At 40.9% G+C, this 14,509-nt stretch overlaps 2 protein-coding genes across 8 annotated transcripts in view; one reads left to right on the top strand and one right to left on the bottom strand.

Annotated features, from left to right (window-relative positions):
• Positions 1-14,509, bottom strand: part of LOC118441722 (uncharacterized) — a 77,295-nt gene that overhangs the window by 37,154 nt on the left and 25,632 nt on the right. For 2 of the 5 annotated variants that reach the window (XR_014982172.1, XM_035866501.2), the window contains one exon: positions 13,717-13,978. The exons of 2 other annotated variants lie outside the window; for them this stretch is intronic. The gene's annotated coding sequence lies outside the window, so the exon portion shown is untranslated. The remainder of the gene's footprint in view (positions 1-13,716; positions 13,979-14,509) is intronic. One more of the 5 variants, XM_085656949.1, reaches the window with a different exon arrangement.
• The window catches only part of LOC118441721 (dipeptidase 1), a 79,558-nt gene continuing 70,062 nt past the window's right edge, over positions 5,014-14,509 (top strand). For 2 of the 3 annotated variants that reach the window (XM_035866499.2, XM_035866498.2), the window contains exons 1-2: positions 5,660-5,693; positions 14,306-14,416. The gene's annotated coding sequence lies outside the window, so the exon portion shown is untranslated. Of the gene's footprint in view, positions 5,131-5,659; positions 5,694-14,305; positions 14,417-14,509 lie in introns of those variants that run through there. The other variant, XM_085656947.1, reaches the window with a different exon arrangement.

Below are 14,509 nucleotides of genomic sequence, written 5' to 3'. Positions count from 1 at the left end.
TGGAGGATACATAAGCGCGCGTCGTCTCTTTACGTCTCGTAATTGAAAGTAATCGTCGAAGAATGAAGGGAGATGGAGGAGGATACAGAGTAAAACGATATCTTTGCCGATCGTTGAGCGCGCAAGAATAAAAAGTAATATCGTTCAGGAGAGATATGAGGAACGTCGTTCGCGGAAAATCCCTGAGATTCGTGAAAGCCGAATCATATTTTTCGAGGTTGACCCGAGAGATCTGGTGCGAGGGGTAGAGAAGAGATCTTGGCTAGAAAGGAAATCCTTCGCGGATGATTTCGTTGTATTTTTCGAAAAATCCCCTTGACGCGCTAGACGACTCTCACTTCTCTCGAATGCGTTTATTTCACGAACGAACGCGCGCCGGTCTCGACATGGACGAGGAGGAGGAAAAAAGGAAGGAAGAAAGAAAGAAAGAAAGAAAGAAAGAAAGAAAGAAAGGAAAGAAGAGCTTGAGTCCAACCAACGGACATCTTCTTTTCCTCGAGCTCGGTCATACATATCTTTTTCTTTCTCGCAAGATCTCCGTGGAACTTATCCTTCTTTCTCTCGAGTGCTTTCGAGTACTCTAAAAAGAAAATTTTTAGACGTGCGTGCGCACGCGCGACGTAAATGTCCCCCCATTTTCTCCGAAGGATAAATATCGTCCGAGTATCGTCCTTGAGAAGGATCATCTCCCAAGAGATCCTGTGTACGTGAACGCATATCTTTCTAGGCTGCTTCTACTATCATATACTTTCTATACACTCGCACCTTCCGCCGGAGTCTCTTCTCTTTGTCTTTCTTTTCTTTTCGAAGGATCTCTCGAACCTCTATCGATCACTCTCCGCACCTATAACGTTCACGAAAGAGGAAGGGGCAAGATGGCGCAAGAAGGGAAGGAGGAGGACTTGGCCGAAGCTCGTTTCACGCTTAGTCGCTCGAAAATATATTCCTGGGTCGTCTCTTCGTCGCAACTACGGAGAATACCACCATCACCATCGCCGTCGTCGTCGTCGTCGTCGTCGTCGTCGTCGTCGTCGTCGTCGTCGTCGTCGTCGTCGTCGTCGTCGTCGTCGTCGTCGTCCTTTCGGATAACTCGTAGAAGCGTTGCAATTAAAATTTAAAGCGTCAGCGAACACCTCGCAAACCTTTCTCCATCAGGCGAAAGAATGATGGAAGAATTGTCACGGTCCGTTTTATCGAATGCTTTTTCAGTCGCTTTCTACTTTAGTGATATTGCAAATGGGCGACGCGCATTCTCTATCCTACAAAATATTCCCCTTGGATATGAGAAAAGAAGGTGAAAGACCAGCGGGACAGAAAAGATTTGTAGAACAAATTTCCCATCCAAACTTGTCCTATGTATGTAAGTACGGTCGATAATTAGGGCTCTTTGTCACAAGGATCCAAAGTAAAGTAAGGAAAAGCTTCCGCTTGAAACTACCCGATGGAACCAACTTCCACGCTAAGTAGCTCTCTAAAGATTAAACTGAGAATCAATGCTACTCTTCTACCAACGACTTTCTCTCTCTCTCTCTCTCTCTTTCTATGCTTCATCTTTCACCGACATGCAGAATTATAGCAGCTCGTTAAAACTTGCATAGTTATCTCTCGCATACATCGTAAATACCGTGCATACTTCATCGTTGAGATGATTTTCCAAAACTAAGAATCGTTCATGATGTTGTACCACTTTTTCACGAAAGATGATATTAAGAGATATTAACGATCCCACGTCGACTGTCCGCACCTTCTTTTTCGCGTTCAAAAAGATGGGAGGAAAGAAAGAGAGAGAGAGAAAATGTGTGTGTGTGTGTGTATGTGTGAGAAGCGGAGAGAAAGAAAAATGAGGAAAAGGCCGAGATGAAAGTTGAACCCATCCTTTCCGTAGAAAAGTACCAAGACGACGAAGCGCGCTTGAACGCTACAAGACGGTGCGCACCGACTCTTCTTTTCTCCCGAGTGTTTCCACTCTTAATTTTCCTTTCTCGGTCTTATCACCGCCGTCGTCCGAGCTGGCTTCCGAGCATTTTTCTTACTCACCGTGATTTCTTTCCTATCGTTTTCTCTACTCTTTCTTTCCTCGTTTAAACCATACCTACAAGTTTCAACATTTGCATTTGCTTTCTTCTCTCTAATTCCAATAACGAACGACTACTTCGATTTTCTCGAGATACGGATTTCTCGCGCTTCTTATATTTCTCTCTCTCTCTCTCTTTCTTCCCTTCTTTTCTAGTTTCCTTCATTCTTCATTTTTCCTTCGCTTTTTGTTTCTTACATTCTTTCTTACATTCTTTACTCGGAATCTCGCTCGAGCGAAAGAAACGAGTTTCTTCGATGCGCCGAGGAAAAAATGTGATGAGACGAGATATCGTTGAAAGAAAGAGAGAGAGAGAGAGAGAGAGAGAGAGAGAGAGAGAGAGAGAGAGAGAGAGAAATAAAGGAAAAGTACAAATCCGCTCTCTACGTATATCGTACGCCACCTCTAGAATGCTTTTACCCCTCGGGGGTAGTTCTTTTCAGACCATATTCCTTATTTGTACCAGATGCTTTCGAAGAATCCCCCCTACGAATAACTTGTTCCAGAATGATTGAGACGAAGACGGAGTTAACGCGAGTTTTTCCCTTCTAAGATCTGTCGAAATAAATATCGAATAAAGGTATAAAGTATCGTTCGAAAAAAGACTTTTACAAGACTTTTAATACGTTGGATTAAAAAACTTATTAAGGCGAAAAATAATAATAATCGTCAAATTCGAAAAGATATCTTTCAAAGTATATTCCGGGCATTTGAGTTAGAGAATTTTAATATGCACCGATTCTCTTGCTCGTATAATGCAAATAATGAATCAGCAGAATACTCGATATTTCGTTCCGTCGTTTCGCTCGAGTCATGCCCCTCCGCTCCCACCCCATTCCTTTTTCTACTCTGAGCGTGGACTAATTAAATTATAAAATCTTATGAATAAATAAGCGGCACTTTATAAAGGAAAGTTAGCCGAGCGAGGACAATGAAATTCAAGCGGAGTAGTACATTGGCGACGGACGAGGACAGAAAAAACTACAAACTTTTACGCTCGCTATGAATTCTTTTAAATAAAGAAAGAACAATGAATAAATACGACTTTTGCGAGGATGGATTTCGTCGTAGAAAAGGTATCCTTCTTTCTTAAGTTATTAAATTCGACCGATTTCCTGGATATTAATTAGCGGCCGTTGCGCTTTATTATAAAGTTGAAATTGGATTTTAATACGTTGTTCTTGAACGAACTTCCGTAAGAACCCGAACGCGATAGAGATCTTTTAGCGTACAATATTACTCGTTGGCAAAAGCCACCTGTTGATTTACGGAAACACACAACGCTTCGGTCCGAACGCTGGGCAGCTTAACTATCTCTCCTTCCCTCCCACTCTTTTGACTCTTTTAGACCCGTCCTCGTTTCTTCTCTTTTAGAGATATTCGGAGAATCAGAGATCGATCCAGGTGCGAACAAACTCGTAAGGAGTCATGGAAACCTGAAAGGATCAAGACTAAAGATCCTTGGAAATCTCTTTGGCACTTAATTAACCACCTGATCGATACCATCCTTGGGATAAGTTTGGTCTGGCTTGAATTTCCCTGCTGTGAACTCTCGTCGCTATTCCCGCATGTGTCTTTACCAGGGATTAGTTCGGTCTCCTTTTCGCTTATAGTACTAACTAACCACCCCAAGATTGACGAACACCATTAACGGAAACCCGTTAATATCAAATGCTAACGTACGATGTAGCATGCAAAGTGACAAAGTTAAAATTACGTCTAAGAAGTACAAGGTAAGGTACGAGTTCAGGATAGCAGAAATTTTGTCGGAAGGAAAGGTACTCTACTTAGTCGTTGCTTTGTCTCAGAGATTCTACGAGTAGCTTGTTCGTTAATTAAAGGTGAGAGGTAAGACCAAAGAGAGACTTTCACGAATTCTAAGTAGAATAAGTAGAATAGTTTCAACCGACCCAAGGTAAAAGAGAGAGAGAGAGAGAGAGAGAGAGAGAGAGAGAGAGAGAGAGAGAGAGAGAGAGAGAGAGAGAGAGATGGAAAATGCCGACAAATAAAATAGACCAAGAGAATTCTCTAGGTCGTCTCGAATAATGATCGATAAAAAGGAGAACGTAAAATAACAAACGTCCCAACTAATAAATATCTAGTTAGGATTTAGTCAACCTCCAAACAGGTTTTTCTTCGTGCGTGAACGATCCTCGACGTTATTATCCTCTCCTGATAGCGCGATATCAATAACCAGCGACTCCGCGCACGTCGATCGTCGCGACGTGCGAAGTTTAGCACCTGCGTACGCCTCTTCTAGGCACCGCGACGTCTCCAGTTTCATCACGCAGGCGTCCTCGTCGTGTCGAACGCGCAAGCAAATTTCTATTCCCGTTGGAACAACAACACCCTTAAGGCACGTTTGCTCCCTATTGACAAGATTTATATGATTTCCCCTAAGCCACGTCCATCTAATCGCGTCTTGCGTCTCATTAACGAGCTCGTTAATATTCCCTCTCTCTCTCTCTCTTTCTTTCTCTCTCTCTCTCTCTCTCTCTCTCTCTCTCTCTCTCTTTATCGGTCGATCAGTAATCGAGCCTAATATATCTCGCCGATTTAACGTTAAATATCTATAAACGTTGTTGAGTGTATCTCAAGATAAAAAAAAAGCAACAAAGAAAGAAAAAGAAAGAAAAGATAAAAGAGGAAATAAAAAATGATATATCGAGCGAAGCGTAAATATGTCGTTGCGTCGTTGGAGACAGGTTCGTAAGAGAAGCCACTCCTTTCACTGCTGTTCGCCTGGGATTCAGAGGTGCAGCCTTCTACCTGGCTCAACGCCCACACCTCCCACTTTCGACCAAACAGATCCTTTCCACGTTTTTTATCTTTCTTTCGTCAATTCACCTGGATCATACGCGAAATCCCTATATACTACTACTAGGTATTATTCGTCTTCCTACTAAGAGAAAAGAAATGGAAAACTCGTTGCACGAAGATACACTATATGGTATACTTGTGTGTGTGTGTGCGTGTGTGTGTACGAGTACGTGTGCATTAAGGACCGATCGTGCGTTCACGCGTATTCTCCAAGAGTCCATCGAAAACTACTACGGGTACCTACTAATTAGGAAAGGAGTTAGAAACCTTTTCGATCGAGATTTTACTCGAGAACACACCTGACGAACGATAGATAAAAGTCCAAGTTCTATTCTCTATTTCTCTCTCTCTCTCTCTCTCTCTCTCTCTCTCTCTCTCTCTCTCTCTCTCTCTCTCTATCTATCTATCTATCTATCTCCCTCTCTCTCTCTCCGCTTCCATGAGGAAAGTCTACCGAGAAAATTATCTGGACATCTGCGTGCTAGAGCGACGTCGAACGAGTCGTCTAGATGATTTCCACGACTGCGAGTTAACGGGAGAACATAAGATAGTAGGAGGAAGCGAAGGAGGAGGAAGAGGAGGAGGAGGAAGAAGAGGAGGAGGAGGAGGAGGAGGAGAAGGAAGAGAAGAAGGAGGAAGCGAGCGTGCGCACGCGTGCTTACCGTTGGAGGAGGTGCTGCGACAAAGTGTACCGGTGGTATAGAGGAAACTTGTCGCTAGCGAGATCTGGATGAAGAGGAGCACGAAGAGGAGATAGAGGTGGACAGAGGAGATAACGACTAGGTGACCTCTCTAACAGGTAAAGGAGTCACGGTACGACCGAGATTTCCTTTTCAGGTAAATTCCACGAGCGTGGGCGAGCAGGGTAGCAGAGAAGGCAGGATGTTGCACACCTGCGAAGAGCCAAGGTGTATTATGCACGTTGTGTGGTTCACGTTGCATCCCACTCCCATTTCCTCCTCCTCCTCCTCCTCCTCCATCACCTAGCACCACCTCCTTCTAGCAGATCCTCCTCGCGATTTCTACTCGACGCTCTCGTGGCATTAGAGCACCGTCGTTTTAGATAACAACGAAGAGCAAGATCGATCGTTATTTTAACGATATCAAATCGGTCGATTACGTTCGGTCCTCCAGTTTTCCCATTGTCTCGTTGACAGAGTTCCCACACAATAGGCGCAATTTACCTTTTAATCAGGATCGCTGCGCGAGCGCGATACAACGTCGTCACGGTCGCTTGGAAATTTCACGTAAAATCGAGGCAACCCGCGTAATTTCACATTTATACCATCGTTATGCTAATTACTCGTGGTGACTCGCCAACGCGCAGGACCCACTCGACGTTTTGAATAATTTCCCGTTGCATGCCTCCCACCTCCCCCCGCCCTCTCTCTCTCTCTCTCTCTCTTAACTTTTCGCCCTCTCAAATATTACGCGTAATTACGTGCAGGATTATTAAGAAGGCAAGCGAGACAAAAGGTACAAAGAATTGCTCGTTTCGTCTGCGGTTTTAAAGAAATTTTACGTTAATTTAAACAATTACGTTGGCCTTCGAGAGGAGCCCCCGGTATACGGGGCATGCATACTAAATTTGGATTACTTTATCGCATTTTAATACGATAAATCCTTCGTAGCATCGGATCTCATAAATATTCAGAAGAGAATCACGCCGGCCGATTTAGAAAATACTACGTGCGCATGCGAAAGGTCAAGGCGATCGAATTACCACGATTACGAGAGTTCGATCGATTCGAAATTGCTCACGTGTCTTTCTCTTTATCGTACAGTACTCGCCCGATCATACTCGTTTTTATTATTATTATAATTATTAATATCGTCGTTATTACAATATCATGGTTTCTATTCAACCTTTTATCGATATAACGTGAATATAAAATAGTTACCTACGAGACGTTTAACTTTTATGAATACCAAATGAATCAAAAGGATGAATATTATGGTAAAAAGAAAAAGAAAATATATATAAAAAGAAAAAAAAAAAAGAAAAAAGAAAAAAAAACACGAAAAAAATCGTAAAAAAGAGAAGAAAGAAAGAAAAAAGGAAAAAACGAAAAGCCACTTTCGTGTGTACACGTTACGTTCATACGGTTCGTCGAATAATTGTATTTTCTCGTGGCGACGATTTAAATTAAATTTTAATTACATTCTCCGATAGATAAACTTATCCGTAGCGACGAGTTTCTCTAATGATTTGAAAACGACCGGTTTAGATCATTGTTAGAAGAGGAAGCCATAGCTTTGAAAGGGTTAAAACAAAACATCTCCTCCTATACCAGAGCGGTAAGGCAGGCAAAGAGGTTTGCTTACTGTTTGTGCGCAGATAAAGGCACGATCCAGGTGATTCAGGTGCGCGAACAGGTGTTCGCTACCAGGACAGTAGACTGCAAAGAGGTAGGAGAGCTCTTGCAGTACCGACCACTTTTACCACTTTTCTTCCCAGTATTATTTAATCGTGTATGCGCACAGAAGGCGAATACGCACGCGTATCGAATCGATCGAATATACATAGTCGGCTGAATACCTAATTAATATTTCATCGGAATTTCTAATACGCGTGTATATGCGTATGTGTACATATTTTAATTTTTTTCATTTGGTATCGCAAAGAAAAATAACAGACAGGAATACTGGATAGGAAGACGACAGGTGTCGTTAAGAGTTTATGATGCCGACACGCAGAAAATAGATAAATAAGCTTTCTACGACGTCTCTCTCTCTCTCTCTCTCTCTCTCTCTCTCTCTCTCTCTCTGTCTTTGTATATCTAGACGATCGACAGGTCGTATGGCCGAGAAGAAAACCGGTTGGGGAATGAACCTTGCCGATCTCTCGTGAAAGCTAATATCCTGATCGAATGCACCTGTTTACCCACCCGAAGCCAAGATTTATCATTTCGTAGTCAAAGTCCTGAGGAATCGGGTATTAAGTCCCTCTGCCAACTCCTACGTCTATTATGTTCTTGATCCAGTCGGAAAAAACTCGTCCACTCGGATCTCTCGACAAAGATTGCCTATCTCCCAATCGATCGCACACCTCTTTTCAAGTGCTATCGATATTTAATCGAATATATTGCAAATGTAATCTAACGTTCTCCATCGAGTTGAGTGACATTTAACGAAGTTACAGGAGCGAGGCGACCAATACTCTCTACCATAGCGAAAACTTTGTTGAAAATGTTGAATATAATCGATGCCGACGGCCGTGTGCCTCTCTCTCTCTCTCTCTCTCTCTCGCAGTCTCTAACGTCGTTTCGTTTTATTCGAATAACTCGTGTTATCGCTTAACAACGTGAAAGAGAATATACTTTGCATCGTTTTCGGGAAACTTTTCGAGTAAACAAATAATCAAAAACTTTCCCATACGGAAAAGTACATTGCAAGCTTTCGTTGCTTTTTTCTCTTTTTTTTTATTTTTCCTTTGTTGCGAACTCCGGACATTAAGCATAAACAACAACAAAAAAAAAAGTTAAATTTAATTAGTCGTACGTGTAGCTACTTACTACGTAAGTAAGTACCATAATCAATAATTTAGTTTAGTTATTCGAGTTCTCTGCATAAGGGAGAACGTTTGTAAGGATTTCTCTCGTTAATTAGCGACAATGCTAGTGCCGATAATTGACGTCTCTACACAGCGATCTAACTTCGTAATAGTGAAATTTAAAAAAAAAAAAAAAAAAAATAAAAGAAAAAAAAAAAGAAAGGAAATTCTAACGCGTTAAAAGTAGGCGTATCACGGAGAGCAATTGCCTTTGCAATCGATGTTACGAGGTTATAACGTTCTCGACTAGAAAGCTCGATTTTGAGACTCTCGAGAACTCTTCTCTACGGATTTTTATTTAACGAAACCTTGCTAACACTTTGGTCTCTCGTGCTAATAACTTTCCCTTCGAGGCATATGAATTAAAAAAGAAAAAAAAAAAAAAAAAGAAAGAAAAGAAACGAAAAGAAAAGAAACAAAAAACAAACGTTTGCTTGAAAATGTTTGGTCAATAATCGACGATATTAAGATCTATCGGCGAAAGTCAACAGTCGTATGTTCATTCGAGATAAAGACAAACGTTCCTTAAACGGTACTTTAAACGTGAAATCCGATAAATAAGAAAGATGATGTAAAAGAGAGAAGAAATCGAACTGTAAAAGGTACATTATATATTCGAGAACGTACTCGATCGTTATGTAAATCTGGCTCCTGGAATAATATATGCATACATTTGTCTTAAATAATAGTATATCTTTGGCCGACAAATCCTTAGGTATACATTTTATTCCGATCTGTTTTTTTTTATTTTCTTTCATTCTTTCTTTTTTTTTCCTTTTTTTTTTTTCATTGATCGTTGAATAATTGCTGATAAATTGGTAGATACTCGAAGAAAATAAAGAGATATAAGGAATAGGAAATTTCAACGATAATTATTCGTTAGGTATTTACTTTTGATTTGTGTTTCTGACAGAGAGAAACATTATAGTCACGATCGTACGATGTGGTTCTCTACGTTGAGCTTGGATATTCGCGAGGAACGCGTTTATTTCGTTCGAGACTACTACGACGAGGAAGAAGTTGCAACGCTCGCAAAATGACGGATCGTTTGAAGAGAGACGAGAAGAAGAGTGGAAGTAAATGTGAGGTATTAGCGTCGTGATAATATCGTCGTTTTCTACGAACAAAAGAAGCATCGAAATCCCAAACCCTTTCCTGAGTTTTTTCTCTTTTTTTTTTTTTTTTTTTTTTTTTTTTTTTTTTTCACATCGCGCATTAAGAGAAAAGACTCGGATCACGCGGGAGACGTTTTCAGGACATAGCCGCGATTATGTTCTTACGCCAGGGGCCACCGCCGCCTCTACTATCCTGTATCTCGATTTTGCACGCTTTCTATAAATATACATATACATATACATATATATATATATATATATGTATATATATATATGTTTATAGAATAATAATAATAATAATATGTATATATATATATATTTATATATACGTTTGGGCACACGTGCAAATATATGCATAGTGTTTTCATTAAATTCATCAAAATTATAAGGCCATCTTGAAGCGAGATAAGCGAGAAAGTTTTAAAATCGAAAAATAAAGTTTTCAAAAGTACTGGCAAAGTGTTTGGTCGAAACTCCTTCCCGTGGCTTTTCAAAAGTTGTTGACCGAAAACGTGATACTAGTTTCAGACGAAATAATCCCTCTTTCTTGGAAAGACAGATATACCAAGTTTGATGTTCGATTGGGAAAAGGCGGACGAGCGGGCGAAAAGAAACTTATAAGTAGCTTTGAGGGAATACCGACGTTTCCGGAAACGAAGAGGTCCAAACGTTAAAGTTAATCGCGGGTTACCAATAGAGAGAAACGCTCTACCGCAGTCGCAATTATATTTCCACCGAGATCTACGTGACCCGATATGCGCCTTTCGAGTTAGCTCCAAATTGCTATCTCTCTTTATCTCTCCCCTATCCATCTTTGTCTCCCTATAATCAGTTACGTAATTTCGTTTCTTCGAAATAATTTTCCTATAGATTAAAATAATGTCACTACGTTCGTACGTTTCGAATGAAAATAGAATCAACGATGTTGTAATTTACACGATAGTTACGCTTTATTAAATCAGAACGATAAGATCTTAGACGTTATACGAAAGATTTGAAAGGCTAAAAATAATATTAGGTATCAGGCTTTAGTTTACGTGAGAATAATCGTCGAGTAATAAAAGAAGGAATTTCCAAAGGTGAAGGGGCAAATAGAACTAGAATAGAAGAGGAAGAGCGTGATTATAAATTAGAATGGAGTTCGGTAGACGTGAGTTAGAAACGCGACTAGATGTGATTCGCTCGTCACGATAATGGCCTTGTATACGATTCTCTGCATTCGCACGTTACAACCAACAACGCACACAGCCGATAACGTTAACGACGATGCAGGTTCACACATTTCGTCCTTAAGCAAATTGCCAGGCAAATATTCAAGCCGCAAATGCTCGTTACAGCAAACTCCTCCTGTTGTCGTTGCAACATCTCGGAAAGGAGATGGATCGAGATTCAATTTGATTCATTGTTATACGTATTATAGTTTTAAGCGCTATCATCTATATTGCTTCCTGGTCGAAACTTTAACGTTACATTATTTTTCGATGGGCAACAATGTTGACGGATTATGAAAAAAGAATTTAGAGTACAAAGGATTAATGGCATTTCCTGTGCCCTACGTTATACGCTATGTACCATGCAAGTTATATATTATACATGGTATTATATCGTGCATTACGTATTACTCATTGTGGACCGTAGTAAATATATTACGCAGGCTGCCGGTAATGCTTATTCCGGGTGTACAAGTATACGGCGCGCTTCTCACACGCACCACCACGTATATGCACATTATATGGGTGTAATATATATATATATATATATATATATATATATATATATGCGCGTCTGGAAATATAATAATATGATATAATATAAATAGAAAGGGTCGTGTTTCTCATCTTCCTTTTTTCTTCGTTCATCCGAGTATAGGTCAGTCAGGCAAATTGCAAACATATTATCGTGCATGCACAGATCCCAATATAGAAGCTTGGACTACTAAAGCGAGGTCTCGAAGCGAGAGCAGGTGCCTATCCGCGAATTCCTGTGGTTTCGACAACGTAACTGGATTATGCGGCATGCTACATAGGTGAATTAGCAGGCAAATGTTCGATAAATTCGTTTGTTCGCCGATCGATAGGTCGCGGTATTGCTAGGCGATCTACTCGATTGTCCAGCCGCACACACTAATCGGGCATGTTTCCCCTTCTCCTTCCAGCACACCCTCCTCTCTCGCGCACGATATCGCGATTTGCTTGGACGAGCATCTCTTCATCGGCCATAAGGGCAAACACGCCACGAAATGATCTTACTTTCACTCGCCGTAATACTCGTAATAATGATCGTTACCAACGACGAATTATCTCGGGCACGAACGAAATACTAAAAGTACTAAATCCGAGGCTGTCGATTTTCTAAATGAATTGAAATATTTTACGAGCTCTATCGAGAATATAAGATACGTTAGCTCGGTCATATGAATTACACCAGCCCTACCTTCGATTTCGCAGGAACTTTGGGAAAATGGCTTTGATCCAACTACGACACGTTTTCTCCTACGTTTGTCTTTTGGAATTCACAAGTGATCCACGATGATATTCGATCTAATAAAACCTATAAATCATTGAGATTCCAAAGTACATTCTTGAGAGAAGTCGAGTCTCAAGTTGGCCGTTATGTGAAACTCGTTCCGCGGATCCAGTTATGCTGTTCGTGATGCAACGTTTCGAAGGACACTAACGAAACTAGCTCCTCGCGAACTTTGCACATGGAAATTTTATAATCTCCGCAAATTGCAACTCAATCGATCAATTTGATATAATAATAATAATAATAATAATAATAATAGTAACCGCAATAATAATAATGTACTATTTTTTTCTTGGGACAAGCAATACACGAAACTTGGTTTTATGGTGAAACGATGATTTTTCGACCTAATCAAAAAGTAAATTTGCATAGACTCGTCTATCCTATCTACTCGAACGGCTATTCTTGGGACAAAAGGACGAATTACTTTAAGTAGGTTAGACGAGAGCGTTACGAAACGGATCTCTCTCTCTCTCTCTCTCTCTCTCTCTCTTGTGCGCGCGTCGAAGAAAGCGCGACACGAAAGGAGACATTTTTACAAGGTGGAATCTTAAAGGTGATCGCTAGTAGGTACCTGGATACTGAATGCACGCGATTGTCTTTGAACACGAATAGTCTTGCGTAAACGAACTCAATGTCCTACGTTAAAAAGTAAACAACACGTTTTAATATTTCTTTTGCATTCGATGAAAAACGAAAGGAAAGGAGACAAATGTCTGGAGCTAAAGTGATAAAGTCGTTAATTCGCTTTAAAAGAACGAAACGATATGCATTTTCTTTTTTTTTTTTGTTTTTTCTAATTTAGTTAGGAGAATGTCGGTCGAAGTGATTAGCTATGTACATTAATCGGTAGACAGGTAGTAGAGTACACCTAATATTCCTGTACACATAGTGCAAACGAGGAGAGAGATCGATCGATCACCTACGACCAATCAGAACCTACGTAACACCGGTTTGTCCAAACAAATTATTTCCTCCCGATTAGTCCGCCGAGCGTTTCGCGTAACATAACATGGCGAAGCCAGTATATTTGCACGTCGGATTAAATCCCACACGCCTACGCTTTATTGCTACGCACACACCGGCAAACCACACTTGAGGTTTTCGAATTTCAATTCGCGCTAATTTTACGTTCTTCTTCCCTTGCGCGACCGCTTTAAAAGACCGCTAGAAAGTTTTGTATAAAGAGCACTTATGCAACTTACTCTTTATCTATCTTTCCAACGCTTTTCCACCATTTTCTCTCTCTCTCTCTCTCTCGCTCGCTCTCTCGCTCTCGCTCTTGCTCTCTCTCCAATCAACGCCACCGCCATCGATCACGACCGCTCCAGGAGAAAACAACGAATGTCGCGTTTTACTGAATTTACGATCGTCTCGAACGATAAGAGACGAGAAGCTTCGAAACCTTTTCTAATGTAAATACGAGAAGTAGAAGTAGAAGAAGAAGAGAAGAAGTAAACACTTGGAGAGTATTAGCGGCAAGATAAATGACGATGGCTCGTTTCTCTTTATTAAAAGGAATCGTTTCGTCGAGCAAGATGAAAACGAGGGAACGAAGAATTAAAAGGGAGAGGGAGGAAAAAAAAAAAAGAAAAAATAAAAGAAGTAAAAGAAAATCTTAAACGTACGTTTCGAAGAAGCGTGCCCCCACACGTATTATCGATGTTTTCTATTCACTGTACCGTACACGTAGAGATTTTTATCGCTTTAATCGACGAAGCTTCGTTGCGAATCGAGTCCTTTCCTTCTCCTTCTTCTCCTCCTCCTCCTCCTCCTCCTCCTCCACCGCCTCTTCCCTTTTATTCGTTAGTCCACTTCTCGTTGACGTACCAGATATACACGCGCGAGTAAAACCTGCTCCCAGGCACACGCGCGATCACCGTTCGATTTCTAGAGAACAAGATTCGTGCTATTTACCAGATGGAAGTCACCAAGATACTGACGAGTTTCTCACCGAGAAGACATACTTCGAGTCTCGAGACTTTGGAAGAGAGAAAAAGAAAGAGAGAGGCGTGTTCTCTTTCTCTCTTTCACTCTCCTCGCTCTCGATTTCCAGGATTATAACCTTTCTCTCTCTCTCTCTCTCTCTCTCTCTCTCTCTCTCTCTCTCTCTTTCTCTTTTCATCCCCACTCTATCGTTTATCCCAACACACCGGCTCGTGTTATGTTTCTTTCTCTCACTCGTTCTCTCTGACTCTGTCTCTTCGTTTGCCATAGTTTCTTGCCACTGGGAAGGGGAAGAGTGAGAGGCTTTCAAATCGTTCCAAGGAGGCTTGACCCGACACTTGCCTACATGACGTACGTTATATGTCACGGACAATGCCCCAAGTAAGTAAACTTTCGATCAATTTTCATTTATTAACGAGTATCAAAGCCAATGAATGGGATGCGATAAATTCTATTATATATACATACATATAT

The sequence above is a fragment of the Vespa mandarinia genome, chromosome 5 (assembly GCF_050613455.1).
Source record: "Vespa mandarinia isolate Hongniang chromosome 5, ASM5061345v1, whole genome shotgun sequence".
NCBI lineage: Eukaryota > Metazoa > Arthropoda > Insecta > Hymenoptera > Vespidae > Vespa > Vespa mandarinia.
Note: the sequence above shows the minus strand (reverse complement) of the source record. Positions and strands in the feature narration are given on the sequence as shown.